Raw genomic sequence first — 16,224 nt, forward strand, 5'->3', positions numbered from 1 at the left:
CTGGGAGGGAGGGCGTGGATCGGAGCAACTTGAAATAACTGAAACAGTGAGAGAAGCATGTCGCAGAAAACGAACATCTATTCAGCACTATAATTGTCTTTGTAGATACCATAGACACGTACATTTGAAGTCAACAATAGCTAATAATTGAAAAACAAGTGGAGCGCCTCTGGCAGTCTCACATGCATTATGCAATTCAATGTAGCAGCAGTGCTGACTTTGAAAACTACTGTAAAATAATTATTCACAAAAATCACCATTCATATAATGATTCAATACTACGTTCAATGACCCTAAATGATATTTGACCTTGATCATGTGACCTAAGACTTGTCAGTGATATTTGATTACCCATATGTCCACATTTCATAAACTATATCCATAAACTTTGAAAGTTATGACAGCAATTTAATAATTACCTCCAACATAGCCAAAGTTCATTGACCTTATATATGACCTTTGACTTTGGTCATGTGACCTAAAACTCGGACAAAAAGTTCAGTGATACTTGAATACTCTTATGTCCAAGTTTTATAATCAGATCCATAAACTTTTGTGGTTGTGATGGTAATTCAACAAATACCCCCAAATTGGTCAAAGTTCATTGACTTCATTAAAGCCCCTTTCACAATTGATGTATGACCACCTGCAACAGTTTTTTCTTGTTGTTGCACGATCGATCTCTTGGTGTCTTGCGAGCAATCGCAGTCATTGTAGTCGATCGCACGAACTCGAAGTGGTTGTAACTGGTCGCATCTGAACTTTGAACAAGTTCAAAATCCAAACGCGATCAAATACGATCGATTCACTTGCATCAGATCGTACCGTTGGTCGGGGGATCATCGTATGAGTGTTGATCAACGTTGTATGACTTGATGCGAGAGCTGGCACAACCAAGTACTGGAGGTCGTACAGCACTTGCACATGTGCTAGTGACCTATAGAGACCAGTCTTGCAACTGGGTGTGATAATATATAGGCCATGGCCTAAGACTGTTGCAAGACTGTTCGCAACACGGCTTACAACATTGCACTACCGTGAATGCGACCGTTCCTCGGTGTTACAAAATTGGAGTTAAGAATAAATAAAAGAGAGGACAGAAAATAATACAAAAAATTGTAATATAAACTGCACGAAATTAAAAGGGAAAGATAAGTTTATAATTTTGTCTTTTAAAACACAAATCAAACTTTTCCGAACTAAACGTATGCAAAATAGGGTAAAGGGCATTCCTCCCCCAACAAATAGGCCCGTATACTGAATTCGGGTTTATATTAAAGTAGAAATATATTGAAAATCATAAAAATAAAGAATTATATAACAAATTAAAGGGGAAAATAAGAAGAACACGATGGTGTACATCATTTATCATGGAGACCGATGAAACTCACTTAATTGATAGTTTAAAGTTCTCTCTCTGAATGCTTCAAACACGCACAATTACGCCGCGAAATTGGGTTTTTTTGATGACGTGTATAAGTGTACGAGAGACGTGATTAGCTCTCCCACGTCAAGCTCCACTTGCATGCAAAACCTGTTGCGAGGGTACGTTTTCTCCACACTGTCACTGAATACTTTGATCACGAAATGAAAGAAAACCCAGAAGTTTATCTAGATTTTGGATTTTCAAATTGATGATTTTGAAGATGAAGAGAAAATTGATGAAATTTCTAGCTCTAGTGACGTGGATGGAGGTAAATTAGGGGAATTACGCCTATGATGATGAGTCGGACAATTCAACAATTCAGAGACCGCTGGGAGGCATATTTTGGAAAGGCATTTTAGCGCTTTTTAATTGGCGATTTCCACCTTATGTATTACTTTCGTTATTTTTGAATGACCAAATGATAATCCCCACATCATGACCTTTCCACTGATATATAATAAGGCCATATTCATAATCAATATATTTCTCCTTTAAACTCTTCTAAGGTTGTGGCTTAATTATGGATAGCTAATTGTTACATAAATCTGTAATGGTGCAGGTTTAATATATTAGCTCATTCAAACAAAAGGATATATACGCGCACCTAGCTCTTAGCAGATTGGCTGACAGCCCATTGGAAGCCCCAAGCTATGGCTGCTATAAATCACACAAACACTCGCACTGGTTTCATTCAAACCTACGAGCGATCGCATTGTCTCACGTCGACTCTCACGACTATGCAATCAGTCGTGCAACTATTGAGACTGATATGAAACCACTCGCAATCCCTCGTGCAACATTCGCATGTGATCGCACGATCACAGTACGAGCATATGCGACTTACTCGTGCACAAGGTTTACTGGTTGCTTTTGTTGTACAACAGCTGTTGCATTTGTGAAAGCCTCTGTGCGATCTTATGAAATGAAAAGCGATTGATGCCTGTTGCAGCCTGTTGGTCGTACGTCAATTGTGAAAGGGGCTTAAAGGCCATATGCCGGAAAAGGAAGCTTTGCGAGTGACTTTGTTACTAGCATTCCTATATATGATTAGGTGAAGTTACATGAAAGTGCTAGATATCATAGTACAACATACCAACATAAGGGCAGCAAACTTCTCTGTGTCAGACTTAGCAACTTTCAGTACCTCCAGACATTTGTCCAACTGAGCTCGGTTGGTACATGTAGCTGCTGCTTCTGACTGCTTGGAACTAGCTCTATGTATATCTGGTCCTTGCTGCTCCATTTTTTCAATCCTGTCATGAGAAGAAGAGAGAATATCACATGGCTTTTCATTATAATACAGGCATACCTTAGAAGTCAGAAGGGGTAAATGTATTACAGACACTTGCTTCTTCTCTATACCAATTCAGTTTAAAGAACACTTTCATTAATCACCTTGAGGATCCCAAATTGAAGAGAAAAGTGACTTAAAATATCAGTTATTACAGTGTATGAGCCAAGTGGTGGGTTTCTGGTTGGTGGGATTGTACTTACTTAATATGTGCAATTATACAGTTTTTATTCTACACTACTCAAAAAAAGTTAAGGACCACTTTTTAATGTGTGTATACAATTTTAAAACCCGGTGTTGTATTTCTAGAAATACCCGAATATGGCTGTCTTGAATCTCCTCAAACACCCTGTAACAATTTCACACATGGGTGGTTTCAGTTGTTGCATGATGTCTCTCGCATTATTGCATATCCTGAAAAGTGGGCCCATTGTGAAGTGGTACAAATGTGGATTCAAATGCATTTTCTGTCTTTAGTCTCTACAATCAACAAATTGCTGACAACAGCAATGCCAAGATACAGCTGTCCAGGATGCCATCAAACACAATGAAATCAATTTCACACATGCAGTTCTTTCATGTCTCTTGCATCATTGCAATGTGCCCGTACAAAAGTGGCTTCCAAAGCATTTTCTGTCTTTAGTCTCTACAATCAACAACTTGCTGACAATAGCAATGCCAAGATACAGCTGTCCAGAATGCCATCAAACACAATGACATCAATTTCACACATGCAGTTCTTTCATGATGTCTCTGGCATCATTGCAGTGGGCCATAAGACAAGTGTCTTCCAAAGCATTTTCCGTCTTTAGTCTGTACAATCAACAACTTGCCTACAACAGCAATGCCAAGACACCACCTAAGTGAAACAGATGTAGCCAGAGCCCTAGGGATGCTGGAAGCTGGCCTCAGTCAGCGAAGAGTAGCCAGAATGATGGGCGTGTCACACAGTGTCATTAGCAGAGCAAATCAAAGACACCAAGAGACAGGGCTATACTCCGAGAGACCCCGCAGTGGCCGACCAGTTTCGACAACCCCTAGAGATGATCGCTACTTGACGAATCTCAGCCTCCGCAACCGCTTTCACAGTGCACGCCGCCTCAACAATGACTTCGCTGCAGCAACTGGAGTGATTGTTTCCACTCAAACAATCCGTAACCGACTTCACAGAGCCAATATGCATGCCAGACGGCCAGCTCAGTGTGTCCCACTCACCCCTGCTCACAGAAGAATTCGTCTCAACTGGGCCCGGGAGCATGTCAGATGGACCAGACAGCAATGGCGTAGAGTTCTGTTCACAGATGAGAGCAGATTTTCCCTTGACCACAATGATGGACGTTCGAGAGTCTGGAGGCGACCAGGAGAGAGATTTGCAGACCCCTGTATTGCAGAACATGACCGTTATGGGGGAGGCAGCGTCATGGTGTGGGGAGGCATCACCTACGCCAACCGTACTCGTCTCTACGTGGTCCCAGGGGGAGCAATGACAGGAGTGAGGTACAGGGATGAGGTCCTTGAACCTATAGTGGTGCCATTTGCAGAAAATGTGGGACAAAACATCATTTTCATGGATGACAATGCCCGTGCCCACCGAGCTAGGGTGGTGACCGAGTTCCTTGAGGGCCACGGGATTGAGCGTATGGAGTGGCCAGCGAGGTCCCCGGACTTAAACCCGATAGAGCACGTCTGGGACATGATGGGGAGGAGTCTCGACCAGCTCGAAGCCCATCCACTTGGACTGCAGCAGCTGGGTGTGGCTCTGGAGGCTGCATGGGATGCACTGGACGTCAGAGACATCAATCGCCTCATCAGCTCCATGAGACAGCGCTGTGAAGCCGTTATTGCTGCAGGAGGTGGTCACACTCGTTACTGAACTGCCTGAAAGACACTCAGACATTCGTTTTTACCACTTCATGTCGGTAGCTGATACCCCTCGGGGCCCACTTTTCAGGATGTGCAGTGATGCGAGAGACATTGTGCAACAACTGAAACCACCCATGCGTGAAATTGATTACAGCGTGTTTAAGGACATTTAGGACAGTTGTACTGAGGTATTTCCAGAAATAAAACACCTTGTATAAAATCTTTATGTACGTTTTAAAAAGTGGTCCTTAACTTTTTTTGAGTAGTGTATTTCATCGCAACCAAGAAGCATCATTACTTATGGGTGCACAATATGTTTGTAAAGACAAAGATCCACACATTTTTGTGTCATGTTTCTGTTAAGTGAAGAAGAATTGTTGTATGTAGAATAGAGCCAACTCACAGCACTGCTACCCCTATCTACATGTACTATCGCTATAAACAGAATCTTGGAAACTGACATGGAAGCAAAATGAATGAAAGAAGACTGAAAAGTCTTTCCTGACACTTGTCATGACTGCATTAATTTGTAAAACATCTTGTATTACAAATAAGGCATACCGGTAAGCGATGTAATGTCTCGCCCACTTGTAAAAGTAACCAGAAATATTATGATTTGCGAGGGCACACACTGAATTGTATCAAAAGTTCATTGTAAAATAACTGGGATGGAATAACATTTGTCATAAGAGTCTTGCACCTAAACTTTAACGTTGACCTCAAAATGACCTTTGACCTTACCATGTGACCTCTGAACACAAAAACATGCAGGGGCCTGTTGCATAAAACTTTTTACCTGAGAAAACTCTGGTAAAAACTGAAAACTAAGGTTAGTCTGATTTCTGCCATTGACTTTAACACAGGGCAAAAACTCCGGTAAAAACAACCTGCAACGGGCCCCAGGTCACCCGAGTACAAATCAACAACTCAAGTTTGGTTCAAAAGTGACTTACGGTTGCAGAGTTATGTCATAACAATGACCTCAAAATGACATTGGACCTATACCATGTGACCTCTGACTGCACCACAATATGCATTTACAACCCAAGTTTGGGTGAAAACTGAATTACGGTTATGTAATAAGAGTCTTGCCCGTAAACTGAAACGTTGACCAGATAATGACCTTTGACCTTACCATGTGACCTCTGAACACAATAACATGCAAGTCACCTGAGTACAGCTACAACTCAAGTTTGGTTCAAAAGTGACTTACGGTTGCAGAGTTATGTCATAACAATGACATCAAAATGACCTTTGACCTTACCATGTGACCTCTGACTGTGCCGTGATACATGTATGCAGGTCTGCTAAGTACATCTACAACCCAAGTTTGGGGGAAAAAGAATGACGATTGCGAGTTATATGTCATAAGGACAAGTCCAAGAATTTGTGTGCGTTACGTATGGGACATTCGGAGGCTTTAATGACCTGAAAAATAATGTTAAATGACTTTGATTACATTGAATACCCTCATGATGGTAGATATCCAAGAAAAGAATATTCATGCAAAAAATGATGATAAATGACCTTGACTTTGACCTTTTAAAGAGAAAAGATGAGCCGTTACATACATGTATGGGACGCCGAAAAAAGACGAATTTTTAAACATTTTTTTCAAGTTGAGAATTCTCTGAAAGTATTTCATTTGAATAATTGTAACTGAGTCTGATAAGAGTCACATGTACTCTATCTATAAAAGGCAAGTTTCATGTCAAAAGCCCAAACCCTCTTATTACAGACTCTAATTAAACAAATTAACGACATGTTACGTACATGTATGGGACATTTTGGCCCGAATTCACAAAGGTGGTTTCGTTTGAAACCATGGTTTTTAGAAACCGTGGGTTTTAGAAACCATGGTTTTTCAAAAACCATGGTTTCTAAAACTTGCTATTCACAAACGATGGTTTCAACAGTGGTCTCAAATGAAACCATGGTTTCAACAGTGGACTCAAATGAAACCATGGTTTAAACCGTGGGTTTTACCTCAAAACCAGGGATTTCCCCTTTTTTAGCGTGTACTGAGCATGCTCAGTTCATTGAAAACTTACATTATACAGCTAGCACTGGCAATACGGTCTGATTCTTCACTTATATACTACAACTTTTTTTCGTTGAAATATCAAAAATTGAAAAAAGTGTAATTTTATGCGCTTCTAGCTATCTCGCGATCCCATATTAGCGCGCGTGTATTAGCTAGCGATACCGTACCGTAGCACTGCACTGAATTGGTGTTCGACTCGGCCCCGGGCCCCCGCTCAACAACTGACTTAATTTTGTGATATTTATTTTCTTCCCTTTTGTCGCAGAAGATAGACTCTCTTGTATTCCCTCAACTCAATTTCTTCATAGAAAGAGTAAAACGCATTGTAGATGCCCGATTTGTTGAGGTTTGTCACCTTTTCTCTCTGATCGTGAGTAGCGAAAAACGGATTAGTGATTCGGTGCTTTTCATCGCAATACTACGTAGCTCGGCCCCCGTAGCTGCCGTGGCGCTTCAGACCCGAAGATATCGCCAATGGAAGTGGGCATGTACAGTCAAAGAGCCGAGCTTGGCTGAGTTTAGTTTAGTTTACTCCAACGATGTAGGACAAAGCCTGTTTATCGATGAAAGTAGAATGTCTATCGCTGCTCTCCTTTAGACAAAATTAGATGAAGCTTGACATCGTAGGATCTGCCTTTCTACTTTTTTAAAAATAAATATTTTGTAATTGTATGTAGGCCTATACCGGTATTTATTTTCCATGGTGTATAGCTTGGTTTTAAGTGGTAATAGGCTTCAATTTCTTTGACTTGTAGATGTTCGATTCATGCACAGGCACTGCAGGGGGGGGGGGGGCTGTGTGGGCATGCCGGGCCGAAGGAAGCGATCAATAAAAATAAGGGGCTTAGCATTATTTTTTTACAGAATTTAAAATAACATGGATGAATTAATCTTACTTTGCCCCTTTCAATTCCTTGTTTTCCCCTGTTTTATTTTCTTTAACTTCTCTTGCAGCTTACTATGAATAATATGTTTCTTTTTACATTAATTTTCCCTGGTGTACAGCTTAGAATGAGTTCTATGCTTATTACGTGGCTGTTAGTTACTTTTGAGTATTAAGGGAAAATATACATTGGGGCCGGCTTGGGACGATATAATCCCGGCCCCCAAAATGTTCAAAAGCATGGCCCTACGCAGCAGTTGCCCCCCCCCCCCCCCCTGGAATTTTTGAACATTTTAATTTTACTGAAAATTTTCATATCAACTGAAAGTGTGCATGAAAAATCTCAGTTTCACTTTCAAAAATGCAAATTTTGTTAAGTATACAGTGTTTACTATGTAATTATTCAACTTTATATGGCAAATAATAAAACCCACTTTACAAAGGAGTATTATATTTCAAAACAAGTATTTTGACTGTTGAATTCTATCTTGTGTATATGCATTTTCCTGAGATGAATGGAGATGAGAAAAATGGAGATGTTGAGAGGAATGGAGATGTTGAGAGGAATGGAAATGAGAGTTGATGAGGGTGATGGAGATAATGGGAGGAATGGAGGTGATTGAGATGAGGGATGGAGGGGATAGGAGGATGGAGATGAGAGATGTAGATGAGAGGGATAAATATAGATAAGAGGAGTGATGGAGATGAAAGGGGCATTATCATTACTATCGTCATCACTCATCAACATTACCATCATCATCAACACTAACATCACCATTGCTATCATCTTTATTGTCATCATCAACCTCATTATCATCAAAACCATCGATACCATCACCACCATTACATGTATGACCATCACCACACTTGTCACCATCAGCAGCACCAACACAATCATCATCCTCATCACCACCAAAGTCATCTTGATCATCTTCATGATTATTTCGTCCAAATCAGAAAAAAGAGAAAAGACTACTCTTTTATCTTTTTTTGTATATCTTTAATTTGCATAAAACCACCTTGCACCTTGGAAAATCACACCAGGAAATTACATAAAAATATAACACACTGAAAATCTAATACTCAATTGGCATTTTGAAAACATTGCAAAATTACAAACATTTGTGAAATAAATACTTAGTCCAAGTTTTGATATATTGCCACATCATAATGGCCCAAATGAATAATTATTGTTAATTATTAGCTGGTGTTTTTCTGGTTGCCTGATTCGAGCTCTACTTGTTAGGCTACCTGGTTTCCCCAACTAGGCCATGATCAGGTTATCCTTTGGGGTCAATTGAAATTATATTTTTTTCCAAGAAAATGCATTAATTGCCCTTTTAATTTGTCTCATTCACGCCCCCTAAATGTGCATGTGCCAGCACTGCCAGGCCAAGCTAGTGTTTTCCTGGTTGCCCGAGTTGAGCTCTATTCATAAGGCTACCTGGTTGCCCCAGCTGGGCTGTTGCCCTGGGGACACTTGAAAAGAATACATTTCAACAAAAAACAAGGTTAACCATCAATCTCGCCTGATATCACAATCAAACTACAGTGTATGCAATATGATCTTTTGACCTTATTATCCTCCTGGACATGCATATGGTATTTAATCCCCAATGGTTATCTGTAACAAGTGTAAACACAACTGATGCAAAAACAAAGAAATGAGAGCAATTTGAATTGATGACCCTCATGGACACATGCATATTTTAGGGCATGCAATAAACTTTCTGTGAGCTATCAAAGTTCTAATCTTAAGCATTTGAAATAGACAATTTAAAATATGTGAAAATATTTCACATGAAAAAGTAAATGAGGAACTTACATTTGATGCTTCCTGATTAAATAGTGGTTTTTTTAGTAAGGACTATTTGAATTAAAAAAATCATTGAAGATACATGTAGTCTGTGAAAGAAACTAAATCTGATAAAAGTTAATTTCAAATACTTGTATTCATGTGAAATTCTTAGTAATAATGTGCTCTTTTAACCCTCATTCTCCCGGGGGGGGGGGCATAATGGCTCCCCCCTTGACAATTTTTGCGATATATCTGCTGCGCAAAATTTTTTGACCTCGCCGCTCACTGACTTTTTACTTTCAAGTCTCGCGCAAATTTTGAGACCAAATTTGTGACGCCCGGATACGCGGTTACGACATTACGCAACATTATGTAAGTGCATGTCAGACCCCAAATTGCTCATAAACGTGATTTCATGTACGAATCCAATGCAGATTATGTATTAGCCAAAATTCATAAATGCATCATTATTTCTACTTTTACTGATTAAACTTAATTAATTTTGCCTTGTTTATGATCAGAATTAAGTCTGGAACGATTTCCATCGAAAAAGTAAAAAACAAAGAAATACATAAGAAATTAAAAAACAATAAAATACATAAGTAATCGGTCTTGGTACCAGAATTTTTTTCATTCACAATTGTTAGGAATGCTATAAAGAATATTTTCACCAAAAAATAGCATTCTAGGAGCTTTATTTAGTGAATCGGAGCAAAAAGTATGATTTCATGAATAAATTAGCATAATTAATTCGTATAAAATAAAAATATATGAATTCAGTGAAATTTACCAATGCAACTGCGTAGATTACGTCATTCTCTACCATCATGCAAATTTTTGTTTTGATCGCGCAATCCGCGACTGAGGTCTTAAGGGGGGCCATAATGCCCCCCCCCCGGAATGACAAGAATCAAAATACCCCGGGAGATTTAGGGTTAACCCTAAAACCCGGGGGGGGGTGAATGAACCCCCTCCCTCAACATATTCCACAACCATTCCGCTGTGCGAAATTTAACGACCATGCTGCTCGCCGACTTTTTACTTTGAAGTCTTGCACATCTCTTGAGATCAAATTTACAATGCCTGGGCATGCTGTTGGAAAATTACTCAACATTACATAAGTGCATGTCAGACCCAAAATTGCTCCAAAATGTGATTTTGTGTACAAAGTCAATATTGAGTTTTCTCATCTTCTTCATATGGACATGATTATTTTTACTTTCATCAGCTGAAATTACTTGATTTCAGCATAATTATGCTTCAAAAAATGTTCTGCTTTAAATTTGGCAAAAAACAAAATCTTGAAAAAAAAGATATACATAAGAAATTCATAAAACAATAAAATACATAAGAAATTCATTTTCAATCTAGGATTTTTTTTTTTCATTTTGATTGTTAGCAATGGTATAAAAGTAAGATTTATGCAGAAATTAGCATAATTAATTAATATAAAAGATCTGACGATTTCGGAAAAATTAACCAAACAGCATTGCACATGACATCCCCCACTATTATCATACCAATTTTCAAGGCGTTAATGCGATCATTGGCAGAGATCTCAAGGGAGGTTGATTCAACCCCCCCCCCCCCCTCTGTAAAGAAGGTGTTAAAAAGAAGACACAAATCAATAATTAAATTCTTACTTGTACATTACAGAAAATACCTGTTCTAGAGCAAGTCCACTGTACAACAAAAAGTTAATGTGAATGGATAGAGAAAAATAAAACATGCATGACACTGAAAACGTCAAAATAGGATGTAAAATAAGAAATTAATTACCGGTACTCGCAAAAATCACTTATATGCACAAAACAGGTGATATGCAAACAAGTCTATGACGTCACACACTCACTCTTTCTTCTGTATATCAATATATGAAATATATTATAATACTTGATTTTTTACAGAATTCACAATTGAGTATAGGTTGCCACATTGTCTTTTTACACAAGTTTCAGGGAGAAATCAAACCATACACCTGTATTAGCCATTATGAGAAAAAAAAAAAATCATATTTCATGATATATTACAAAAAAGAAACAGTGAGTGGAGAACGTCACTTGGTCACTCATTTGCATAATGACCAGGATGTGCATATATCTGTTTTGTGAAAATAAGCGAAACTTCAAGATGTCAGAACTTTCTCATTTTACATCAAATTTTGATAAAACTTTCAGTGTTATGCTCATTGGAGTTTTCTCTATTATATCAAAATAAACTTTTTGTTGCATGGACTTGCCCATCAAGAAAGTACAAAGCTTGTTTCCCTCCAGGATATGTAGACATGGGTCCCATCGAACACACCTATGACTCTTGAATTCCTGTAGTACTGTACTGGTACTCAAACAGTTGTTGTTGGGTAGCCTCAATCTCAAGTTCTCACAAAACCTTTCTTCTGGCTATGGCTTGCGAAACATCTGATCACTCAACAAACAGATGATTGCAACACTGATGCCTCACCACCCTGTATTCCCTGAAATTATCCTGTAAATGAAGATATATTGCCAGAAGTTGCACCTTACTCTGTTTTTTTTTTTTTTTTTTCAAGATGACAAAGAGAAAACAAAAAATAAATATTTTATTGTCTTTATATTTTAAAGAATAAAAAAAAATATTTTGATCCCATATGGAATCATTTTAATATCATAGAACTCAGTTTAACATTACTTTACTGGTCTAAAGGCTACACCTTTCCCAACCCCATAAACATTTGTGTGACAAACATACATTGAGCAAAGCAGATGCAGTACCTTTTTTCAAATAACCAAGATAATGATACAACCTAAATGTAAAGTATGGATTTTGGAAGAATCTGTCCACAATGGATGACAAAACTTCTAGTTCTAATATACATTTCTGATTGTATTTTCTATATTTGAAAAAAAATAAATAATCATATGCTCACTTCATTGTGAATTAAAAACGGGCAGTTGCCATAATTTATTATCACTTTTTACATTGAGTTTGATTTCTTTTTACAGCAAAATCACAAATATTTGCATACACTAGGCTTGTCTTGAGATGTTTATGTCATAACTTTCTTATTTAAAAAAAATACTTACAGCATACAAACGCAGAATTGTCAATACTTGCAGAAACAAAGGTAGTCTATCACTAGGCCCTTCGTCCCTCCTCAGGCTCAGATCACCTTAAATCATGATGATGAGGTAGCGTGTGGTCTCTTTGGAAAAGCAATTCTGTGCTTGAAAGCTTCATCTTCGTACAAGTCACAAAGGTTCCTCCTGCCAATGACTCCTAACTGCAGTTCTGGTTGGCATATTCCTGTTGAGTTAGACTAGAGTAAGAAGCAAAAGAAAATATTTAAACAAATGAAAAAAACAAAAAATGTATTCTTAACTACCTTTACTGCATATTGTCAAAATTTATTGGCCTACCTTTTGAGAAATCTGCATAATTGGTCAGTTGACCTTATTAATTCATTATTTTGCCACATCCCAATCACATCGTCATTCTCATAAATATAAATTGATCAACAGGATCTACAAAATATTCGACATTTAGGCATGTACTCTATTAGACAGGAATAACCGTCGTTTCTGGGGATTTCCTTAACAATTTCTGACATTTCACTATAATCCTTACTCAGTTCAGTGGAACCAAAATACAGAGACTGAAACTTTTGGTCTAGTACTCTATGACCATTGATCATGTGACTCAGAATTCAGATTAGTTCAGTAACTGTCAGATGTGTACGTCAACCAAGTTTGAAATTGATCAAAATAAGTGGTTCTTTATCATGACAACAAATTTTATGATAAAATTTTTTTTAGACGGTGACAAAGAAAATTTTTAGAAAATAGACGATAGTCCACATAGAAACAACAAAAATGAACATACCTCTCTAACAATCCTCCTTTCATAGTATCTTAGGACAGCCTGTGCATGTTGTAAGATGTTTTCATCCATTCAACAATTTACTGCGGAAATAAACAAAGTACAGGTAGATCTACATTAAATTACTTTTAAATCTGATGGACATAATATAATTCAACATCTCTCAAATCTGCCAGATTAAACGATAGTATTTCCAACCAAAATGTTAATTCATATTATCATTTTTTTAAATAATTTATTCAATGAATTGTTCTATAGAATGGCGCTTCATAACGTAGCTCATCGTATTGTAGCTACATCATTATAAACAAACCGAGTCAAGCCTATTGTATTACGCAGGGTGAGCAAGGGATGGGAAGATTTTGCAATGGCCACTAGATCGGTCTGGTAAGAAACCTCTAATTTCATGAATTTTTTATGTTTTCATTATTTAGGCCCTATAAAATGTTTGTTATTCCTTTTATAAGCTTAGGTAATAAAAAGGTATGAAATTTAAATTAATTCAATTCAGTGTATCTAACCAATTATTGGCAGTGATGTGGATATTGAAGGGGATTCCATCATTGACAATTTTACCAACTTCTTCGACACACACTGACACAGCCCTACGCAGGCCTGCCCTAGCCTAGCGCATGTCTAACAACTTGGGCTCTGGCTCCATGAAGACACTGTCAACTCAAAATTATAAAAATATCACAGAGTCCTCGTCCTCGAGGCTAGATCTAGTTCCAACATTTCTCCAGTTGGATCTGAATAAGTGAATTTTGAACACTATTATTGGAGACAGGATCTACAAGCAATTAACAATCACTAGACACAGTTAGGAAGTGTTTTCCCATTCACTAGACACTAAATTGACCCAACAAGGCAACAACAGGCAACATGCCCATTAATAATAATAAGTGATGCTGTTTGGATAATTGTGCAGTTACTTTAGTTTAATTTAAAAAATCATATCAAACTAGTAAGCCTAAGGTATAAATTAAGAATAAAATTTTCTTGAATTTTGCACAATTTGGCGGCTTTGTCATGCATCGCTTCTCCAGAGCTCAGCTTTATGAGCCGAGCTATTGAACCCAGGCCAGGGAGCTTAGCGATTCGGTACGGAGAGCTCTTCATAATCTTTTGTTTTGACAGGACACAAAACTACACGCGTGGGACTAGAAAATAACTTGCGTGCGATAATGCTTTTCCCATCACGAGTCCACCGTTCCGCTCCTAAGTCTGCATGCATTTACAGCATCAATTATAATATTTCTTCACAAAAAAATACACACAGACGTAGAAAAAATATTCATCGTTGCTGTAAAATGGTCAATTACTCACAGCTCGGCAAATACCGATATTACACGCTTCGCTTCTAGCTTCTTTTCTTTTCGTACAAATCTATTTATCGTCGTCTATCTCCACTTGCTCAGCAATGTACCGAAATACTGTTCTGTGATTGGTTAATGTGCCTAAAAACCATGGTTTTTCTAAAACCCACGGTTTGAAACCACCTAAAACAGTTGACTCAAAATCATGCCAAAAACCCACGGTTGAAACCATGGTTTCATTTGAAATCACCTTTGTGAATCGCAAAATCAGCAAAACCCACGGTTGAAACCATGGTTTCTGCAAAAACCACCTTTGTGAATTCGGGCCATTGTCTCCATAGAGAACGTACACAATTTTCCCCATAATTTCACAAATTAAAATATGGAAATAACAAAAGAGCTTTTTTCTTTTAAAATATTCTATTGATATATTTGATATGACTGAAAAGGAAATTAGCCATTTCAACAAAAAAAACTTGTTTTTCATGGTTTCATGAATTTCTTATGTATTTCTTTTGATTATATTTTTTTCATATTTTTCTATTATGACAATTTTTTTGCTTCAATTGTTTTCATTATTCAGTATTTATAAACCAAAGAAAAGTTAAATAAATCACTTTTAAGAACACTTGATATTTGTTTTTCAGTCAGGGTTGTAATAAAAACGTTAACGAAAAAAAAGTTTTTTATTGTTTTAAATCGTTTTAAAACGTTTTTTTTTTCCAACGAACGATGAAATTTTCTGTAAATCAATTAAACTATACCCTAATACAGTACAGTTTAAGCTCTTGATGTTTTAAATACATTTTTGGAGTAAGTAAGATATCACTACAATTTTTGTTACTGAATTTCCAATAGAAAAGTTCATATTTTCCCCCAAATTACTCTAAATCATTTAAATTGAATGCAAAAAAGTAAGTTGACATTTTATAAGTTCATTCCTCATGTACATATACATACATACTTTTGAGTCTTGTCAATCTATAGGGGTGAGAAGAATTTGCACAATGTATTAATGAAATAATCTATAGACTATGGGCTTTCAAAGCTCAATCTCATTTAATCAATATGCTTCATTTCATTTTAATTAATTATAGTATTATACAGATTTTAGTGCACAAAATCAAGTTTGCATTTAAATCTATAAATAAAGCCCTTGAACTGCTTATTTCTTTAAAGGACAAGTCCACCCCAACAAAAAGATGATTTGAATAAAAAGAGAAAAATCTAACAAGCATAACACTGAAAATTTCATCAAAATCTGAAGTAAAATAAGAAAGTTATGACATTTTAGACTTTCGCTTAATTTCACAAAACAGTTATATGCACATCCTGGTCGGTATGCAGATGAGGAGACTGATGACGTCATCCACTCACTATTTCTTTTTTATTCTATTATATGAAATATTCTGATTTTCACCTCATTGTCAAGTGATACAATGATTAATTTCTCCCTGAACATGTGGAATTAGCATTGTTTAATACTATGTGGTTCAGTCAAGTTGGTCCTTATTGTCAAATCTATAAAAAATGAAATATTGTATAATTCAAACAATAAAAAACAAAAGAAATAGTGAGGGATGGACATCATAGACTGGCTCACCTAGTTGTGCATTTCACTGTTTTGTGAAAAATAAGCGAAACTTTAAAATGTCATATTCTTATTTTACATCCGATTTTGATGAAATTTTCAGCACTATGCTAGTTTGATTTTCTCTATTCAAGTCAGCATTTTCCTGGGGTGGAAT

At 37.1% G+C, this 16,224-nt stretch overlaps 1 long non-coding RNA gene across 2 annotated transcripts; it reads right to left on the minus strand.

The window, feature by feature from the left end:
* Window positions 1-8,499: 8,499 nt before the first annotated feature.
* LOC135154290 (uncharacterized) lies at window positions 8,500-15,888 on the minus strand. 2 transcript variants are annotated; one of them, XR_010293743.1, is made up of 3 exons: window positions 13,164-15,888; window positions 12,368-12,600; window positions 8,500-11,789 (listed from the first exon to the last, which is right to left on the minus strand). It is a non-coding gene; the product is annotated as an uncharacterized LOC135154290 (long non-coding RNA). The 2 variants fall into 2 exon arrangements; XR_010293742.1 differs by having other exon boundaries at window positions 10,696-11,828.
* Window positions 15,889-16,224: the final 336 nt, after the last annotated feature.

Source organism: Lytechinus pictus, chromosome 5 (assembly GCF_037042905.1).
Source record: "Lytechinus pictus isolate F3 Inbred chromosome 5, Lp3.0, whole genome shotgun sequence".
Classification (NCBI taxonomy): Eukaryota; Metazoa; Echinodermata; class Echinoidea; order Temnopleuroida; family Toxopneustidae; genus Lytechinus; species Lytechinus pictus.